The sequence below is a fragment of the Eptesicus fuscus genome, chromosome 20, assembly GCF_027574615.1.
Source record: "Eptesicus fuscus isolate TK198812 chromosome 20, DD_ASM_mEF_20220401, whole genome shotgun sequence".
NCBI classification, from domain to species: Eukaryota; Metazoa; Chordata; class Mammalia; order Chiroptera; family Vespertilionidae; genus Eptesicus; species Eptesicus fuscus.
The window spans coordinates 13,891,890-13,913,586 of record NC_072492.1 but is presented as its reverse complement, the minus strand read 5'-3'; the positions used below and the strand labels follow the sequence as shown (position 1 = coordinate 13,913,586).

At 41.4% G+C, this 21,697-nt stretch overlaps 1 protein-coding gene across 1 annotated transcript in view; it reads right to left on the bottom strand.

Annotated features, from left to right (window-relative positions):
* The window catches only part of C20H17orf100 (chromosome 20 C17orf100 homolog), an 80,961-nt gene that overhangs the window by 2,776 nt on the left and 56,488 nt on the right, over nucleotides 1–21,697 (bottom strand). The window lies entirely within an intron of this gene.

Below are 21,697 nucleotides of genomic sequence, written 5' to 3'. Positions count from 1 at the left end.
CCATTCATTCCTTTCAATATTGTTGCTAAGGAGCGTTCCATTGTATGGATATGCCGCAATTTGTTTGTTCTCCTGTGATGGGCATTCGGGTTGTTCCAGTTGGGGGCTCTTATGAAGAAAGATGTTATTAAATTCTCTGAACAAGTTTCTTTGAGGACATGTTTTCATTGCTCTTGGATGTATGCCCACGAGTAAGCCTCAGTCTTTTTAAGAGCTGCATAGCATTCCATTGTGAGTCTATACCATATAAGAAACAAGTGCCTACTGATGGGCATTTGGGTAGTTTCCAGCCTTTTGCTAATCTATATATATAAAAGGCTAATATGGTAAGTGTCCCTCCTATCGTCTGACCGGTCACTATGACGCACACTGACCACCAGGGGCAGACGCTCAAGCAGGAGCTGCCATCACCCACACTGGCCGGCACCAGGGACCTGGTGCTGACAAACCAACAACTCGGCTTCCCCCAAGTGGGACACAGGCCCTGCCACCACCCCTAAAGTGACACTCCACCAAATTGCAGCCACTGCTGCCAAGACCCCATGACACAAAATGCGGCCGACAGCCCAGCCCAGCCCAGAAATGGTTGCTGTGGGTGCCGGGTAATGATGTCCCTAACAACTAGCCTCCTTGGAGTTTCTTTAGCCCAGGAACACAGGTAGAAGCATTTTACACTTTAACCAAATGTCTGTGAATCGTTTTCCAGTGCCTCATCTCATTTGATCCTCACAAAAGTCCTGGAGTAGGTAGATAGGAGACCTGGAAAATTCTATTTTCTCTTCATTGGCCAGAAAATGGAGATTTAGAAAGGTTAGAAACTTGACCTCTCTGAAAAGAAGTAAGAAATGGTGGACCTTGAAAATGACTTCAGGTTTTCTCACTGCACAGAATATAGTCAAACACTGCTGCAGTTAAATATTTCACCGTTTGTTCTCCCTGCGTGATCTACAATAATAATCTGCTTTGTGTTGATATTTACTGCTGTGTTGCTGACAATTACCTGAAAGAGAAGTTGAGGTGCTTCACTGGGCTGGAAAAAGTTTAGCTAAATCAGAAGGCAGGTCTAATTAAGCAAGTTTATTCTACATCTATAAAAGGCTAAGTTGACGCCTGCATGCGTGATACATATAAAGCTCTTGCTGGCGCCAATCGCAAGCATGTGTTTCCATCTGTCATTATCGATAGTGAATTTGGTTGACACTTCTATTATTGAGAAAGGGTGAATAGTGATATTAAAATATTTCTTCTAATTAATTTCCATTTAATGTGCACGAATTCGTGCACCGGGCCACAAGTACTGTAATAAACACATCTGTGTTTGCATCCATGTGTACCTATGTGAGGACAATACTTTCCTAAAATGAAGTGCTGGATCAGGGAGTATGTGTATGTACATATGAGACAGATATTGCCAAACTGCTCTCCAAAGATGTAGTGCCAGGATATATTCCCAAGAACTGTGCCTGAGACCTTACTCTCCCACACCCTTAGCAACTCTGTGTGTAATCAAACTTCTCAGTCTCTGCTAATCTGATAGTTGCAAAATGCCATCTCATGATTTGCAAATAACATTGAACATTTTTCACATATTCATAACCCATTTGTGTATCTTTTTTTCTAAACTCCCTGTCTTTTTCTCATTTTGAGTGTTTTTTAAAGGCCTTTTCTTATTAATTTGTAAGAACTCTTTATATATTAAGGAAATTAGTCATTTGTCAGAGGAATTTATGTTAATCTCTGGTGAAGCTAGTTACTATTTATCCTTTTTAATTTATTCCCCTTTGCTATTCTCACATATTTTTCCATAAGAATTTCTGAATCAGCTTTCTCTAGTTCCAAAGAAACCCTGCTTGGCCTTTACCCCTCTGGCTCTCTCTCCTACTACTGTCTCCTTCTCTCTCCTGGGTTTCTTGACCTCAGCACTATTGGCATTGGGACCTAATAATTCCTTTTTGACGGGAGCAGTTCTGTGCACTGTGGGGTATTCAGCAGCATCTCGGCTTCTATTCACCAGATGCCAATGGCAACCCTGCACCCTCTCACTCCTGGTGTGACAATGAAAAATGTGGGCAGGCAGTGCCAACTGTCTGAGGGACTTGCTCTGATTAGCTGCACTCTCTGCTCAGCGTTCCTAGAGCGGGCAGAGAACACTCCTGCCTCTTCTAAATCTCTGCTCAATGTTCCTTCTCAGCCTATTTTAGACTACGGTTCCCCTGCCTGCCCCACACTCTCTATACTGTTCCTGATTTTCCTTTATTGGGCTTTTCATCTTCTAAAATACTATATAATTTACTCCTTTAGTCCTTTATTTTATTTGTCTCTCCTCCTCCTTTAAGAGTGTAAGTTCCAGAAGGGCCAAGATTTTTATCTGTTTTTTGTGCCTAGAACACACCTGGTACATAGTGGTTGCTCAATAAATATTGAATAAATGACTGAATGAATGAATTGGAGGAAAAGATTTATAGATTGGTTTAGGTGAGAGATGACATCTTGACAATATTGATTCATCCTACCTAATAAAATGGTATTTTTCATATATTAAAGCTTACTTTTACATGGGGACACGCAGCAGGCAGGTCTGGCTGCTGGGAGGCTTGGCCGGGGCCCTGCGGCTCCCAGGGCGGCTGGCGGCAGGCCCCATGGGGCCATGGCAGCGTCCTGCGGTTGGCCACTTCACATTTATAGCTGCAGGCTTCTCAGTTTACTGCCCCTGCAGCGGAGGCCTGGCTCTCTGCACCGCAGCTGTGGTGAGCTGGGTGCTTGCCTGAGCGCTGAGCTGAGGGAGGCTCCAAAGTTTCCCACGAACCCCCGCCCAGGGCTTGCCCTGCTCTCTGCCCAGAACCTGGTTTCAGGCTGGAGGAGCTGCTGGATGTGGAGGGTCCCCCGGCACCCCTGCCCCACAGGCCTCCATGAGCAGCAGGAACCTTGCCAGAGAGCGGGTGCCGCAGGGGTCTCTGGGGCAGGGAGCTGATGGAGTGTGTGAGGGTGAGGGTGAGATTGGAGAGGGGCTTACGGACAAGGCTGGGGAGCCTGGGGGTTGCTACTTGATAAGCACACGGGAAACATCCGGCTGCTGTTCTGCAATGTGAATCCCTTACCCTGTGGGGTTTCCCAGGCAGCCTCATGCCAGAGCGGCCTCCCCAGCCTCACGGTGCTACTCTCAACAGACAGCTCAGCTGGATGTGTCTCTGTTCAGCCCCGAGGGTCCGAGCCTGGGAGAGGTTAGGGCGGGAGGCGAGTTGTCTGAACGCTGGCAGCCTTGGTGGAGCCTGGAGCAGGACCGGGAGCCTGACTCCAAAGCCCATGCCAAGTGGACCCCAACTTTTGTCGAACTGGGGAGTGGGGTCCTGCTGGTTTGCCAGAGCCCTGGGAGGACCAGGGCCTGGCTCCTGGGCATCCAGCGGCAATCTGCCTGCTCTGACTCAGTTTTGGGGTGTGGGGGGCCCAGAGCAGATGGACTCCTGTCCTGCCCTCCCCACCTGGGCCCAGGGCCCTGGCTCTGCCTGATCTTTGGGAACTCTGGGACTAGGAGGGCAGGTCCGAGAGGGAGGGAGTCTGGGGTCAGGCATGAGGCAGGCCTCTGGGGCGTCTGGAAGCTCACACCCTGCAATTGAGGGAAACCCCAGAGAGCGAACAGGGGAGGGGTGGGGGCAGGTAAGGCCATGATTACTGGGTGGGGTGTGGAGGGACCCATGAGAGGGAGGCTGGGCCCACCTTGGGGAGGTGAGGCAGGAGGGCAGACACCTAAAAACGGAGCTGATTTTCATATAAATAGAATACCTGTTGGGTGTGCTTCCTTTTAAAGCTGGGATTATTTCAGGGTTCCCTTTCTCAGCAAACACCCAGCATGCCAGTCCGTGGTGGTTTCAGCCTGGTGACACGGGCGGCTGACCAGTCAGGTCACGGTGCCCTCCTTCTGGTCTCAGACGCAAAGGGCAATCCAGTTCTGCCTTTACTGACCGCCGCTGGAGGCCTGGTCTGTGCTGAACGGGGTTGCTGGGAAGAAGCAGGTCCTGTCCCTGCCCCCGAGGGTGAGACAGCCCTCCTCCAGACTGTACAGGAGGGACAGGTTACTAGGAACTCAGTCTGTGCCAATCAGGAAAGGCTCCAGGGCCTAGTCTGAGCAGAGCTTTGAAGGATGGATATGAGTTTTTGAGATTCTCCTTGTTTTCTTGTAACAAACAGTAAGCCCCTACTATGTGCTGGGTGTCAAACTCGTAACAGAGAGACAGGACACGGGCCCTGCCCTGAGGAGTCCAGCAAGACAGTCATGTGAGTGGTGACAACAATGTCTTAAATGTTAAAATAGAAGTGTGTGTAAGATGCAATGGAGGCCGGGAGGGATCCATCCATTCTTTGTGGGGACATAAGAACAGCGGCTGGCTTGTCCTGGGCTTGGCTGAGACCAGGGGAGTTGAGAGCAGCAGGAGAGTTGTGCTAAGAAATAGGTAGTTGGGCGCGGCCGGTGTGGCTCAGTGGTTGAGCATCAACCTACAAACCAAGAGGTTACGGTTCGATTTCAGGTCAGGGCACATGCCCTGGTTTCTGGCTCGATCCCTCTCATCATTGGTGTTTCTATCTTTCTCTCCCTCTCCCTTCCTCTCTGAAATCAATAAAAATACATTTTAAAAAAGAAGGAGGCACAGGGAGATTTGACCAGAAGAGGAGAGGGAACGTGATGACAAAGCAGAGAGAGGCTTGAAGAGGTTATGCTGCGGCTTTGAAGGTGGATGAAGGGGCATGAGCCACAGGATGCAGCTCTGGAAGCTGCACAGGTCAGGAAACAGACTCCCCCGTGAGCCTCCCAATAGATTGGTGCCTGATAAAAAGTAGAGTGAGATCTCTCTCTCTTTCTCTCTCTCTCTCCACACACACACACACACACACACACACACACACACACACACACACTCACACTTGAGAAAAGGACATCTGAGCCCACAGCAAGAATGCCCCCCTAGAGAGATCCCACTCTCCTTTTTATAAGGCCACCAATCTAATGGTTACAAATTCTGAGGTTCCCACTACCCACTAAAGTACGAGCCACAAGCACGGGGGTACCCAGGTCACCCTCACTTCTGATCAGCGTGCTACAAATTTGGGAGGTCCCCTGACCCTCTTAGGTACGATGATTCACTGCAATGACTCACAGGACTCAGGAAAGTGCTATCCTTATAATTACAGTTTATCATCAAGGATGCAAACCAGGCCGGGCCAAGTGGCCACGCACTGGGTGAGGTCTGGCAGGCTCCAGAATGTGAAGCTCCCATGGCCTCAGGGATGTGCCGCCCTCCCACCACATAGCTGTCTGATCCGCAACCAGGAAGTGCACTGGGCCTCGAGGTGCAGAGTTTTTCACTGAAGCCCCAAGTTCCCATCTGTTATCATTTCTCTTCAACCCAAAGCACGTCATTTGTTTTGTAGTGTAGGTCTTCTGGCCATGAACTCGTTTGTCTCAATTCTTGAAGACTCTCTTCATTGGGTATAGAATTCTGAGTTGCCAGGTTTTTCTTTTCTTTCAGACACGGAAAATGTCGCCTGCTCTTCAAAATAATGGATGAGAAGCTGGTGGTTCCCCTGTGTATAACTGGTCATTTTTCTCTGGCTGCTTTTCTGTTTATCTTGGGTTTTCAGCAACTTGATAATGATTTGCCTAGGCATAGTTTTCTTCATATTTATCCTGCTTGGGGTTTGTTGAGTTTCTTAAATCTTTAAGTTTATGTGCTTTGCCAAATTTTGGAAAATTTTCAGTCATTTTTGGCAAATATTTTTCTGCCCCATTATTTCTCTCTTTTTCTACAACCATGATTCAATGTATGTTAGACATTTTAATATTTCCCCACAAGTTCCTGAGGTTCCATTCTATTTCCCCCCCCCCCTTTTTCTCTGTGTTTCAGATTGGATAATTTCTATTGATCTAGTTTCAAGTTCACTGACTCCTCTGTCATCATTCATCTACTGTTAATATATAATTTTAGATATTGTGTTTTTCAATTTTAGAATTTCTACTTGATTTATTTTAATAGTTTTTGTTTATCTGCTGAGATTTCCTATCTGTTTGTTCATTATAAGTATTTTTCTTTACATCAATGAGTGTGGTTACTATAACTGTTTTAAAATCTTTTTCTGCTAATTACAACATATGGGTCAACTTATACTATTGATCATGTTGTATTATTCTTTTTTTGGGCAACATTTATCTGTTTCTTTGCTTGTCAAACAATATGGGATTATATCTTGTACGTTGTGAAGACTATGTTGTAGAGATTCTGGGTTCTGTTATAGTTCTCTGAAAAGTATGGAGGTGTTTTTTAAGCAGGCAATTAATTGATTGGATGCAAATGCAAACTAAATTTCAAATCTCAGTTCAGATTTTTGTCTGTAGCCAGGTTGTTTAAATCTGTTTCATGTATGTGTGATTCAGGCATTGTCCAAGGATCTGGGAGGAGTTTCTATGCAGAATTTAAGGATCCTTTTCTAGGACACTCTTTCCCCACATTTCCCCATCACTTTCTAGCTGCTGTGGTTGTTCTCTGGTCCTTTGCCAGAGAAAGAATGAGGATTTTCTATTTAGCTTTAGGAGGCCTGCCTTTAGTCTAAAAGATCTGAAAATGGAAACTCACCCAGTTCTCTTCCCCCACATGTTAACTAAGAGGCTTTTATTTTTTTTTTTGCGTGTGTGTGTGTGTGTGTGTGTGTGTGTGTGTGTGTGTGTGTGTTTCCTCTTCGGTGCCTTCAGGTAAATGTTTTTTGCTTTGTTTTTTCATTTAAATAAAAATTTTTAAATTTCCCCAGAATTTACAACTATTATATATAGAAATGTCGGTCCTATAGGAGATTACTTGGCCATTTTTGAAGTTGCTATCTACAATGGTTGTCTTTCTCATTCATATCTCCTATCTGACTTGCTGGCTCCACTCCAGCCTCACTGGCCTCATTGCTGTTCAATGAACTGACCAGACACACCTCCGCCACAGGTGGGATTCGCATTAATTGTTCACTAATGGAAGCCTGGAGGTCTCTTACCCCAGGAATCAGCTCCTTCACCTCCTTTGGGTCTTTTCTCACAAGACACATCTAAGTAAGGCCTTTCCAGGCCATCGTATATAACGTTTCTGCTCCATTCCACGATGTTGATATTCCACTCTCATGCTTTGTTTTTTCCCCCCTCATCATACTATATATTTGATTTATTTTTCATATATCTTTTCTCAACTAGACTGTAGCTCCATAAGAGAAGACATTTTTGTCTGTTTAGTTATTTTATTTAGAAGTATGGAGGTAAGTACTGGGAGAAAGTGGTAGAAGTACTATTGCAAGTGTGTGCCTCTGGGGAATGGGAAAAGGTGGGGTGGACAGAGGAATTAACTTGTTGTTGCTAACATAATCTGTTTAGTGCTGTTGAACATCTTGCTTTAGTTCCTTCTTGGGGCCATCTCCACCTCTAGTGCTACAAGGGGCTGGAAGAGCAGGAGAGATACCAGGCTGCCACAGTGATAACCACAATGATAAGCATTCGTGGCCAGGTTAGAAATGTGATTAAGAGAATGAACTCTGTCATCTTTCATTCTGGAGACACTTCCATGTAGGGATTCTGATGGGGAAACAAGTAAGGTGATGCTGATCAGAGCACACAGGCTTACTTTACCTTGACAGTAGCCTGTTGGTGGGAAGAAACACCAGGTGTTCAGAGGAATCAGGAAATTTTAGGGCACGTTGTTGGGAGAACACTCCCATTTATATACAATCCAAAACTCACCCCGCAGTCTCCTTCCTCCATCCATACTTCCAGGGTCTTCTGAACCATCCCCAGGGCAGAGGAAAAGTACCGCACACATCAATTCCAAATTAGGTTAGCATATTCATCCTTTTTGGGAAATCATTGTAGCTGCTAAGGAACTTCTGCTTGCACAATTTCCATTCTGTTGCAATTCTTTCTTGATTGTTTTTGGTACAGTCATGTTCAGGGCACTATCCCCTTTTGGTTGAAATGAAGCAAAGCTAGCTCTGGTCGGTTTGGCTCAGTGGGTAGAGCATCAGCCTGTGGACAGAACGGTCTCGGGTTCAATTCTGGTCAAGGGCTTGGTTGCAGGCTCCTTCCTCTCTGGGTCCTGGTCGGGGACATGCAGGAGGCAACCAATCAATGTGTTTCTCTCACATCGTGTTTCTCTCTGTCTCTCTCTTCCACTCTCTCTTAAAATCAATGGAACAAATATCCTCAGGTGAGGATTTAAAAAATAAGAATTTACACAAAGCTAGATTATTTATTTACTCACATCTTGTAAATGACAGCTGGGGCTTTGTTGATAGCTTCTCTGCTGTCCTTGTTTTTTATTGTGTAGTTTTGTGTGTTTTTCTGCTAACATTTTAAAGCAGTGACCTGACTTTCTAGGTTTCCTATTCATATATATATATATCTATCTATCTATCTATCTATCTATCTATATAAAACCCTAATATGCAAATAGACCAAATGGCGGAACAACCGAACAATCAGTTGCTATGATGTGTGCTGACCACCAGGGGGTGAGTGCGGAACATGGCGGGCGTCAGCTGTGGCAGGAGGGTGGAGCAGGTGAGCGGAGGCGCCAGACTAAGGTGGGGTGCTGGTTGCTGTCATCAGGGTGAGCCTCTGGTGGTTACTGAAAATTCTTCACACCTACTGCCAGTGCCAGCCCTGCTTGCACCCGCTGCTGGTGCTGGCCCCAATCGCTCTGTACCGTCAGTGGGTGCGAGCAAGGCTGGTGCCGTCAGTGCGTGGGAGTGGAAGTGGGAGCGGGGCTACCAGTAGATAGGGGACCTGGGGCCATGGCAGGAGGGGCTGGGTGGGGGTGTGGAGCATGGGCCAAGACCCGCCCCTGTACCCACCACAGCCTCGCTGCCCACAGTTCCTTTCAAGGTGCACCAATTCATGCACTGGGCCCCTAGTTTTAAATAAAACTTGATCTTTTTATCAACTGTATGTTTATTTTTTTTAACTAACCCCCTCACTTATTTTATATAAATAAAAACATTATTATGACTATATTAAAATATTAAAAAAGAATATCTGTTCACCCACTACTCAGCTTAAGAAAGAAAATATTAGAAATAACAGTTGAAATGTCATGTGTACCCCAATTCTGTTTCCTTGTCTCCCCATATAACTACTCTCCTACATTTGGAGTTTATTATTCCTTTACATGGCTTTAAACGTTTACCATATATTTCTGGTCCATAAAAAATAGATAATATTGTTTTTGCATACTGTTAAACCTTGTATAAATGAAGTGAAATGTACATATGCATGTGTGATGTATGTATTTCTACAGCTTACTTATCTCCACACTGTCTTATGTTTTTGAGATTTATCTACATTCAAATATATAGCTCTAGTTTACTTATTTTAATTGCTGAAAGGCATCTAATTGTATGACTATGCTCCGAGTTCTCAATCCATTCACCTGTAAATTAGGATTTATGATTTTCCATTTCTTTTGCCATTGGAAACAATATCATAATGAAAAGTCCTCAAAAGAACTGACATTAGTATACTCAGAAAGATTTGTAAAAGCTTTTACAAATAGAGAAAATGGAGCAGAAGAAATAGTCTAAGAAATAATTTCAAAAATTTCCAGGCTCACAAAGGCTGGTGTGACTCGGTTGGGCGCCGTCCCCTGAACTGAAAGTTGCTGGTTCAATTCCCCAGTCAGGGCACATGCCTCGGTTATGGGCTCAATCCCCAGTAGAGGGTATTCAGGAGACAACCAATCCATGTTCCCTCTCACATCGATGTTTTTCTCTCCCTCTCCATTCCTCACTCTCTAAAAACACACACAAAAACAACATTAACAAAAACTTAAAAAAAATTTTTTTCAGGCCCTGCTCAGGTAGCTCAGTCGGTTGCAGCATTGTCCTGATACACCAAGGTCATGGGTTCAATCCCTGGTCAGGGCACATACAAGTATCAACCAATGAATGCATAGATAAGTGGAACAACAAATGGACGCCTCTCTCTTTCTCTCTCTTCCACTCTCTCTCTAAAATCAATCAATAACAAATAAATAAGTAAAAAATTCCATAACTGAAGAATATCAGTTTGCTGAGCCTTCCAAGTGCTCAGCACAAGAAAAGTCAAGATCCTGTAAAAAAAAGGCCCTATGAAGTTTCAGAACACGGGGAGCAGGAGAAGATCCTGTGAGTTTCCAGAGAGGAAAAAAATACAGCAGTTTTTTGTTTTTCTTTTAAATCAAGAACAAGAATGTATTTAGACATTTTAGATAGTGACACTGAAAGTAAAAACAACAACAACAAAAGCCCAAGAGAACAAAGCCTTTAAGTTTTTGAGGGAAATGATTTTCGGCCTAGAAATCTGTAGTCAGCCAAACTGTGAGTGAAGGACGGGTGTGGAATACAGATATGTTTGATGCTTTGCTGGATTGAATGTGGTAGTACTTTCTGTAGGACCTTTGTGTGTTTACCTGTGAACTCGGTCTCTAGCTTTCCTGTTAGGAACTGCCCTGGCTGCTTTTGGTGCTGAGATTATGTCCACCTCCTAAAATAAGAGTGTATTTTCCTATTTTTCAGGAACAGTGCATATAAAATTAGGCTTATCTACTCATTTACCCTTTCCATATGTTTGAAAATGTTCACAACTCGGTGATAAGAGAATAATTAGAGCAAAGGGGAAAGTCTGAATCTTCACTCAGCTCAGAGGAATCTGTGGTGTCAGGTGTGCAGCCAGCCACGCATGACACAAAACTTTGGACCCAGCATCAATTTGGAAAAGGGACCAAGGTTCACATTTTAATACAGACATCATTTATAGACACAGTGATCAAAAGAAACTTGCCTAACTTAAAAACACACAGTACAGCTTTTCCATCCGTGTGCTGTTCTCTAACTATACCACTCCCCCCACTGCACCCCCCAAAAATGGATTTTGGAGGGGACTAAATTTTCAGGAAGAGGGATATTAGCTTTTCTTATATTGTCTGAAATATTTTACCTTTATCTTATACCTTGAACCTCACTAAAGCTTTTCTAGTGTTAAATGCATGCAAGCCCCTTTAAAAATGTTATGAACATTTATTTTGCAGTATTTAAAATATGTTAAAAAGCATAAAGGATAATATGAGAAACATGTCTGTATCCATAACCAGTGAAAATCATAGGCCTCCCTACAGGTTAAAACTAGATTAAATTTGGTGTTTATTTATAGTGATACTAGTGTCCCGGTGCATGGATTCCTGCACATTGAAAGGAAATTAATTAGAAGAAATATTTTAATATCACTATTCACCCTTTCTCTATAATAGAAGTGTCAGAGATGAAAGAAAATTAATAAAATGTACATGAAAATAAAATATAAGTTGATTAATAAATAAACAATAACAACATGATATAACAACAAAGACATGCTATAAAAACAACAAAAACATGAAATACAAACAACAAAAACATGATATAAAAACAAGCAAATTCACAGTCGACAATGACAGATTGAAACACACTCGTTTGATTGGCACCAGCGAGAGCTTTATATGTATCGCGCAAGCACAAGTCAACATTTATTTTTAAATTGCCAGTGCGCATCATATGTACCGCTGGTCAGTTGGATGGTTCGACGTACATACAGGTGGCCACTTAGCCTTTTATATATATAGATTCTTTATAATTTTGCTACTTCTGTTTGTATCCCTAAACAAGATGTAGTATTATATTGAATTTTTAAATTTTATAAATATTATCACTCTCCAAATATTTTTCTGTGACTTCTTTCTTTCACCAAATATTATAAGATTTCATCAAGTATTTATGTTTCAGTCATATTAATGTGTATAACTCTAATTCCTTCATTTTTTCTGTTATATAAATATTTGCCATGAAAATACCCCAATTTATTTATTCATTCTCCTGTTATTAGATATTTCCATTTTTTTGCTCTTGCAAAAACCATGACCATCATTTTCTTTTATATGACTCCTTGTACATATGTGCAAAAGAAATTTGTTGGATTTTTTGTTTGTTTGTTTGTTTTTTTGGAGGTGGTCTTTGAACTTCTTGTCTTATATGCTCCCTAAGCTAACTTTGGAAAAATTATGTATCTTTTTCTACATTTTTAAGTTGACACCTAAAACTTTTAAGTCATAATTTTAAATATTAACTTGAACCATATGAATTTGCCATATTTGTTGGCTGAAAATGGTTGCATATTAAAAATTCATATGGTTCAAACTTATAGTTGCAAAGAATGTCATGTCTTGTTATTATATTTAAAAATAAAACTGTTACTTCACTTTTCAAGATGTATCCAATAGAATCTAAATAGCATGGTAACTTGATATTGCTATTACCCACTTTAAAAATATTCAAATGAACTCTTCCTCCACAGACCAAATTTTATAGTTATTTTTCCCATGTATCTTATATGTCCATTCCACTTAGCTCATATTTTTCATTTGAAGTGTTCTATTGTTCTTCCAATCATATTTTCCACAGTAAAAATATATGTATGAATAGAAATATTCATGTTTTAAAGTTTCTTATGACAGTAAGACTCTAAGTGTTAAAATTTTCTTCTGCTTTGAGTTATGACAACAACAATTACAAGTATCATTTGACCAAAGTAACATAAATGTAACATCAGTTTTTATAATTATTATACACTAGAGGCCCGATGAACAAAGATTCTTGCAAGAATAGGCCTTCCTTCCCCTGGCTGTCGGCACCGCCTTCGCTCCGGCCAGAACCGCCTTCTGCCTCTCTCCTTGTTGCATCAATTTGCATATTCCCTCCTTATTGGCTGTGGGCACTTCCATCTTTGTCGTGGAGTTACAGTCAATTTGCATATTCCGTCTTTATTAGATAGGATAAAAATGAAATTTGATTGGAAAGGCAGCACAATAAGGTTGATTTTTTTGTTGTTGTTATCAATTAGCCAAGGATGAATACTACTTATTTACTTGGATAAAGCAGGATCCAGCACTGAGTCTCTTCTTATTTTTTGTTATAGATGTGAGCTCTAAGCAACTTTGCTCCTGTGTCAAAACATTGGAGCTACAAATTTAGCTCAACTCATTTATGGGAAACATCTTCTGTATAACTTAATTGGTAAAGTGGTCTTTATAAATTTTTAAATTAAATTTATTGGGGTAGTATTGGTATATGTACCCTTATGCTCATTGCAACATTATTCAACAATTGCCAAGATATGGAAACCACCTAAGGGTCCTTCAATGGATGATTGGATAAAGAAGATGTATAGATTTTTACAATGGGATACTACTCAGCCATAAAAAGATGAAATACTGACATTTGCAACAATATGGGTGAATCTTGAGAGTATCATGCTAAGTGAAATAAGTCAGATGTATGATTTCACTCATATGTGGGATATAAAACAAAGAGCAACAAACAAGCAAAGTCAGCCTTTATTGTCAAATTAATTATCCAAATCAGATATTTACTTTCTATTTTTAAAAAAAGTCTTATTTCAATTTTCCAATTTGAATACCTATGCTAATTTGCAATTCCTGTAACAACCATCTCACTTCTGAATTCATTTAACTCAAGTACCTGAGTTCATATAACTCACGTAAGTTGATCGTGTGTCCACACATGACTTTTAAAAGATATAAGTTTAATTTCCCGGACTTAATAATATTAATCATGTGTAGTAGTGTTAGATGGGAAGAGGGTCTCAGGGTCTGGGAAATTCTAACTAAATGTTATTTCTTGCTAAATGTTAAAATGTAGCGTAGTATTTTGAAGATGCAGCTCTAAACAGAAGGAGCTGACAGGAATTCAACTGATGACAAAGCCAACTACAAAGAAGAAATCAACATGTAACTGACCAAATAGTGTATATAGGGTGTCCCCTCAAAATGTATACAACACTCTGAAGAATTATAAAGGCAGTGTTTATTAAAATACATTTCATTGTCAAAATTGAGCTATCAGCTGTTAGTGTGTATACCTTTTGGGTGACACCCACCCTGTATAGGCAATGGCTAAGCCTCCCTTTGGGGAAGCCGAACTCTGGATGTGAATCCCCTGTATCCTTTATTTGCTTTGAGGCAATAAAACTACCTGCCACAACCATGTCTTGTTTTTTTTAACAGAGCATCCCAAGTGGAAACACCTTGATTTCCGTAACCGTAGGTCATATTGTTTGCTTACAATTATTAATTCCCTCCCCACCTGTGCAATCCTTCCCCGAAGCAGAGTACATTTCCCCACCACATTGACTTTGGACTTGGCCATGGACTTGCTTTGGCTAATAGACGGTGAGAGATGTGAGGTGGCTGCAGCTGAGCAGAAGCTTTGGGGGTGCTGCAAAGTCCCACCAGCCCTCTTGCTCCTGCTTCCTGGTGCCTGAGGGTGTCTACCTCCCCAGGCCGAGTCTTGCAGTGAGAGAGCATGTGAAGCTGACCCACAGTGCTGAGTGAGAAGAGCGTGGAGCTGCCCACAGTCTACCCACAGCCAGGAGCAGAGTTACAAAAACCACCCACTCGCAGCGAACTTGCAGCGGGGAGTAAATATTTGCCGTTGCAGTCTCACCTAGTGAAAGCTGACCAATGCTTTCTTGGAATAGCAACTTCCAATACTCTGAGCAAATCAGGCCCTGACTTTTTAGCAGCCCAAGCTTGTTGACAAATACAACAGTGTTTCCAAGTGACAGTGTGGAAACAAGTGACGCCAGTCTTGTGACCAGTTGTTGGAGCAAACCTCTCCGTAGAAATACGCACCCAGCCCAAACAGGCACAAAGACGCTCAAAGTCCAAAAATCTGTTCTCAGCTGCATTCCTAGGCATGCCTTGTGCACATCGCAATCTCATCAGTGATACCGTTTTCTTTGCTATAATGTCAGTCATAAAATATGAACTGGGGGGAACGGGATTCATCGGTCTAAAGCATATTTTTTATTTACTGCCATTTTAAAATGATTTTTTAATTTTAGCATAGTCTGATTTATAAGGAGTTGCAAAAATAGTACAGAGTTCCCCTATCCTTGTTCTTCAGGTGGGTCCAATACAGCATTCCGCATAACCCCAGAGCATTATTCAAAACTGGAAATTGACATTGGTACAATACTAGCAAGTCAACTACAGACTTGCTCTGGCTTTAACGATTTTTACATGCAATGTTTGTGCGTGTATGTGTATCTGTAATTCTATAAAATGTTATCACATGTATACGTGTATCCATCACCACAATTAGGGTATAAAACTGCTCAATCGCCTTTTTATAGTCACATTCTCTCCCAACTCCAACCCCTGGCAACCACTGGTCCCTCTAATATTTCCACTTGTAAAACATTATAGAGATGGAATAGTGCCATAAGTGAGCTTTTGAGATTGTCTTTTTCCCCCCACTCAGCACAATGGCCTTCAGATCCAACCAAGCATTATTATTATTTTTTTTTTTTACTGCTGAGTAGTATTTTACTATCTGTTTATCTATTCACTTGTTGAAGGACATGTGAGTTGTTTCTAGCGTGGGGCTATTATAACCAAAATTGCTTCAATAAATGGTGTTGGGAGAATGGGACAGCCACATGCAGAAGAGTGAAACTGGACCACTAACTTACACCACACACAGAAATGAACTCAAAATGGATTAATCCCCAGAAGACATACAAACAGCCATCAGATATATGAAAAGATGTTCAACTTCACTAGCTATTAGGGAAATGCAAATCAAAACTACAATGAGATACCACACCTGTAAGAATGGCTAATATTAAGAAGACAAGTAATAACCAGTGTTGGAGAGGTTGTGGAGAAAAAGAAACTCGCATTTAGTGCTGGTGGGAATGTAAACTGGTACAGCCACTATGGAAAACAGTATGGTGTTTTTTTTTAAAAAAAAATAATAGAGTTACCATATGACGGACCCAGCAATCCCTCTTCTGGGTATCTACTTGAAAAAGCAAAAAGCATGTATTCACAAAGATATATGCACCCTATGTTCATTGTAGCATTATTCACAGTGACCAAGACATGGAGACAACCAAAGTATCCTTCAATAGAGGACTGGATAAAGAAGATGTGGTACATATATACTATAAAATACTGCTCAGCCATAAAAAAAAAAAAAAAAAGACGAAATACTGCCATCTGCAACAACATGGATGGACCTTGAGGATATTATACTAAGTAAAATAAGCCAGTCAGAAAAAGCTAAGAACCATGTGATTTCATTCATATGTGGGATATAAAACTGAAACTCAGAGACATGGACAGACAACAGTATGGTGGTTACCAAAGGAAATTGGTTGAAGGGGTGGTAGAGGGTAAATATATAGTGAAGGAAGAGGATTTGACCTTGGGCAGTGGGTACACAATGCAATATACAGATTATGTATCATAGTAATGTACACTTGAAACCTATATGCCCCTATTAACCAATGTCACCCTAATAAATTTTTAAAAAGACAAAAAAAAATGGATTAAAGCAGTGATTTCAACTGGTGTGCTGCAAGAATTTTTAAAATATGCAATACCTGACTTTTTAATCAGGGACACTGACCTCTTTTCTCTTAGATTGTCAAATTAAAAAAAAATGACAACAGCCAAGGCAACAGTAGCTATCTGGTATGAATAAATCAAAATTATACCTCATTTTTTTGTCAGATCAGCAAAAAGCATAATACATTTTTTTGGTGTACCTCAGACTTGTAGTAATTAGTGTATGTGTGCCGTGAGATGTAAAAGGTTGAAAATCGCTGGATTAAAGACTTGAACATAGACCTGAAACCATAGAACTCCAGAACAAAATATAACTGGTAAACTCTCCGACATGGATCCTGGTGATGATTTTTTTTTTTGGTCCTGACTCCAAAGGCAAGGGTAACAAAAGCAAAAATAAACAAATGGGAGTACATCAAACTAAAAGCTTCTGCACAGCAAAGGAAAACATCAACGAAAAAGGCAACCAACAGAATGGGAGAAGATGCAAATCATATATCTGATAAAGGGTTAATATACAAACATATAAAGAAGTTGTACAACTTTATAACAACAACAACAACAAACCCCAAAACAATTCAATTTGAAAATGGTCAGAAGATCTGAATAGATATTTTTCCAAAAATGACATACAAATGGCCAATAGGCACATGAAAAGATGCTCTGTCATTAATCATCAGGCAAATACAAATCAAAACCACAATGAGATATCACCTCACACCTGTCAGAGTGGCTATTATCACAAAGACAAGAAAAAGCAAGTATTAGAGAGGACGCGGAGAAAAGGGTGCCTTGTGCACTGTTGGTAGGAATACAGGATGGGGCAAAAGTAGGTTTACAGTTGTTTGTATGGAAAATAATACAATAACTAATACAATAATAAATTCTGTTTTGCATAGTCACAACTGTAAACTTACTTTTGCCCCACCCTGTATAAATTGGTGTAGTCACTATGGAGGTTTCTCAAGAAAAAAAAAAAAGGAACTATCATATGATCCAGCAATTTCACTTCTGGGTATTTATCTGAAGAAAATGGAAACATTAATTGGGAAAAAAAATATGCACCCTTAGGGTCACTGCAGCATTATAGCCAAGATATGGAAACAGCCCAAGTGTTCATCAGTGAGTAAATGGATCAAGAACAAAATCTTGCCATTTCTGATAACGGATGGACCTTGAAGGTATTATGCTAAATGAAATAAATCAGACAGAAGAAGATGAGTACTAGATGATCTTACCTATATGTGGAATTGAAAAAAGAGAACTCATAGTTGTTTCTAGAGGCAGGGTAGGAGGCTGAGCAAAATGGGTGAAGGGAGTAAAAAGTTACACATTTCCAATTATAAAATAAATAAATCAAGGGGATATAATATGCAGCATGGTAATTATCTACACTAATAAAAGAGTAAGATGCAAATTGACCGTACCTTTGAGATGCCCACCAGCCAACCAGGAGTGAGTATGCAAATTAACCCAACAAAGATGGTGGGTTAATTTGCAAATGCAGGTGCCGAGTGGCCAGGGCCGGGGAATTCTGCACTGACCCTGGCTGCTCCGGGCCTCTGAGCAGCGTGGGAAGGTGGAAAGGTGGCTCTGGCCGGAGCGAAGGTGGTGCCAGCAACCAGGGGAAGGAAGGTCCATTCTTGCACGAATCTTCGTGCATCGGGCCTCTAGTTATAAATAATGCTGAATTGCATATTTGCAAATTGCTAAGAGAGTAGATTTTATAAGTTCTCATCACAAGAAATAAAGTTTTGTAACTATGTATAGTAATGGATAACTAAACATATTGTACTGATTATTTTGCAATATATACAAATATAGAATCATTATATTGGGCACCTGAAACTAATATGTTATATGCTAATTATTTCTCAATAAAAAATTAATTGGGTGTATTTTTGGAAGCTGACTGTTTTGAAAATCCATCCTTTTGCTTAATGGATGGTTTTGTAAATCAATGACTTTGTAGAGAGATGGCATATCAAACTCAATGAATTCTGACCAGAAAGTAACAATTGCATATTAAAACTGAGATCTAGTTGAGAAAATACACCTAATTTAAAAATCTTATACCAAAAGTAGATTTTTAATACCTCAGTTTTAAGATGAAAATTCTATTAAATTATTCATATGCAAATGAGGACTGCCTCACAATTTATATACTGATATTCTAAAGTAATTTTTAGTTAAAGAATTATTTATTTTGAAGTTTAAGAAATATTTTCTAGTGATTAGATTCATATTGTGAGAAATATTATTTTTAAAACCCAAGAAATAAAATATAGAACACCTCCTGATGATAGGTTACTAGAAGCAGCCACATTGAGATAAAATGATGGACACTGAATTAATCCTCTTTATGATAAGTTAATCACTACTGACATGCTCCTTTTCATTACTTCATTTGTTATCATGAGCAGTAATATGTGGTTAAATTATAAGCTATTTGTGAAGGGGAAAATGACAAAAGCAGAGCATTTCTTTGGTAAACAAATTTGCATGCATAAATTGAACTCCTATTTCAGCTTATGAGAATAATCAAATGACTCATGATAAAAAAGAGTAAGTTTATTAAATGATTACATATTATGATCAAACTTTCTTATGTGTTTAATATTTTTAGTGAAAGAAAAATGTCTCTATTGCTAAAAACTAATTGGTCCAGCAGCTGCCAGTAGGCATCAAATAGTCCATGCAGTCTCTCTAGCATATCACGTTTCCGCGTAAGCATGGGTCTGTTTCTAGGCTCTTTATTCTATGCTACTGATCTATTTCTCTGTCCTCCTACCAATAGTTAATGATTACATTAATTACTCTTATCTATTGGTGATTTTGACTGGCTTCCACTGCTTACCTGGCAATTTTTTTACTTAGCCTTGGGATTTTTTCCTTTGTGAATCTTGAATTCGGATAGGCATTTTCCCCTCCACTTCTCCAGAGTGTCTTAAGTATTCCTGCAAAAGTTTCAATTTTACTAGTAGCCCTAGCTGGTTTGGCTCAATGGATAGAGCATTGGCCTGCAGACTAAAGGGTCGCGGGTTCAATTTTGGTCAAGGGCATGCAACTTGGTCCCAGGCTCCATCCCTGGCTGGGTGGATACCCAACCAAAGGATGTCTCTCTCTCACATCCATGTTTCTCTGTCTCTCTCCCTCCTTTCCACTCTCTCTCTCTTAAAAAAAAAAAAAATCGATGGCCATATATCCTCTGGTGAGGATTAACCAAAAAAAAAAAAAGTTTGGAGTTTAGTCCTGGCCAGTGTGGCTCAGTTGGTTGAGCATGGTCCTCCATGCACCAAAATGCTGCCTGTTCGTTTCCTGGTCAGGGCACATGCCCAGGTTTTGGGTTTGATCCTGGTCAGGGTGTATGCTAGAGGCAACCCATCTATGTTTCTCTCTCATATTGATGTGTTTTTTTCCTCTCTCTCCCTTCCTCTCTCTCTAAAATCAATAAAAAAAAATATTTTTTTAAAAAGTTTGAATTTTAAATTTAGTTGGTCTAATAAAATTCTTTTGGGACTGTATTTAGAATGTATAGATTAATTTGAGAGGAATGAAAATGTTTACAGTGTTGAGTCTTCCCACCATGAACTTGATATAATCTCCCCAATTATTTAGCTTCTTTGTTGTTGCTGTTGTACTTTAGTTTCCAGTATTCCTGAATTACCTTGGGATTTTTTCCTCAACAATTTTAATACTTTCTTATCCATTGGTGATGTTGACTGGCTTCCACTGCTTGCTTACCTGGCAAATTTTTACTTAGCCTTGAAGTCTCAGTTCAAATGCTACCTCCTGGGTGAAGGTTCCCCCATTGCTCCTGCCACTCAGAGTATCTTATATAATAAAACCCTCATATGCATATTGTCCCCTCCACCAGGAGTTTGACCGGGAGTTCGACCACTCGCTATGACATGCGCTGACCACCAGGGGGCGGCACGGAACATGGTAGGCGTTGGCGATGAGGCACTGGCAGTGGACAGCATTGGAGGTGCTGCTGGCCCCAATGGGCTCCCAAGATCGCAGGGGCCGATTGGGCTCACCGTTTGTTCGTGCAGGAGCCGGTCTGCTGAGGCCGGCTGGGAGAGAGCATGCTGCCTGCCTGGCTTCCGTGTGGCGCCGCTGAGTGACCCAGAGGCCCATGCTGCACCCCAGCCCATGGTGTCTTGCCGCGCTTACCACATCTCGGCTTGGGGACTCGGGCGCTGTGACTCAGGCAGAGGGGGGCAAGTGGGGGCCTGGGGGCCCAGGTGCTGCCCAGGGCCCAGAGGTCAGCTGGGACCTGCCCTTCCATGCCAGACACTCACGCTTCAATCGCCAGCCAGGCCTAGGGACTGTACCGTGCTCGAATTTCGTGCACTGGGCCTCTAGTTTGTTATATTTGTCATCTAATTGCAAAAGGAAATATTGTCTGATTGCTTACTATATGCCAGAGCGTTGTGTGAAGCACTCGCTGAGCATTAACCCATGTAATTTACAAAGCAGCCTTTTGAAACCAGAGCTGGTGTTAGTCTCTCCATTTATGAAATAAAGAAGCCCAAGAGGGCAACCTGTCTAGGGCACAAAGCCAGGCGGAGGCAGGGCCAGGAGAGGATGCGGGCAGGCTGGCTCCAGAGCCCAGGCTCTCAGCGTGTGATAGTCTCTGTCAGGCAGTTGTGTTGTTGCACTGAAGGGTTCACATGCATGCATTCACACAGCCCAGAGGACGTGTTTGGAGTGCACACACGGAACCAGGCGCTGCAAAAGGTGCTGGTTGAACATATGGTGTTGAATAAACAGACATTAAATAAAAATCACACCAGTAAGTGTATAGGCACACATAGTGCTAAGTGCCCTTGGACGGGGGTGGGGTGGGGAGGGAAATCCAGTTAGATGATAGAATTACAAAGGGGGAGGGCATCAGCAGGCAGACGCAGGAAGGGTCTGGGAGAAGATGTGTTCTTAGGTGGAGGTACAGGAAGAGGGTCATGCACTTGTTGTAGGTAAGATATGCTGGGTTTTAGGGCTCCTGAGACCCAGGCTCAAAACGGTTGGAACTATGGAGCTGTGGGACTCCCATATCATGGCTGGGTTGAAGATAGAGGATGGTAATTACTAAGGAGCACACTGTGGTTAAACCTCAAGCAGGGGTAAGACTCCCCAAAAGAAAGCTGCAGAATGAGAAGACAGGCCGGTAGAGGAGGAGAAGGAAGGAAAGAAGAAAGGGATAGAGGTGGCAGTGTCTGCATCCTTGTATCTCCGGCACCCAA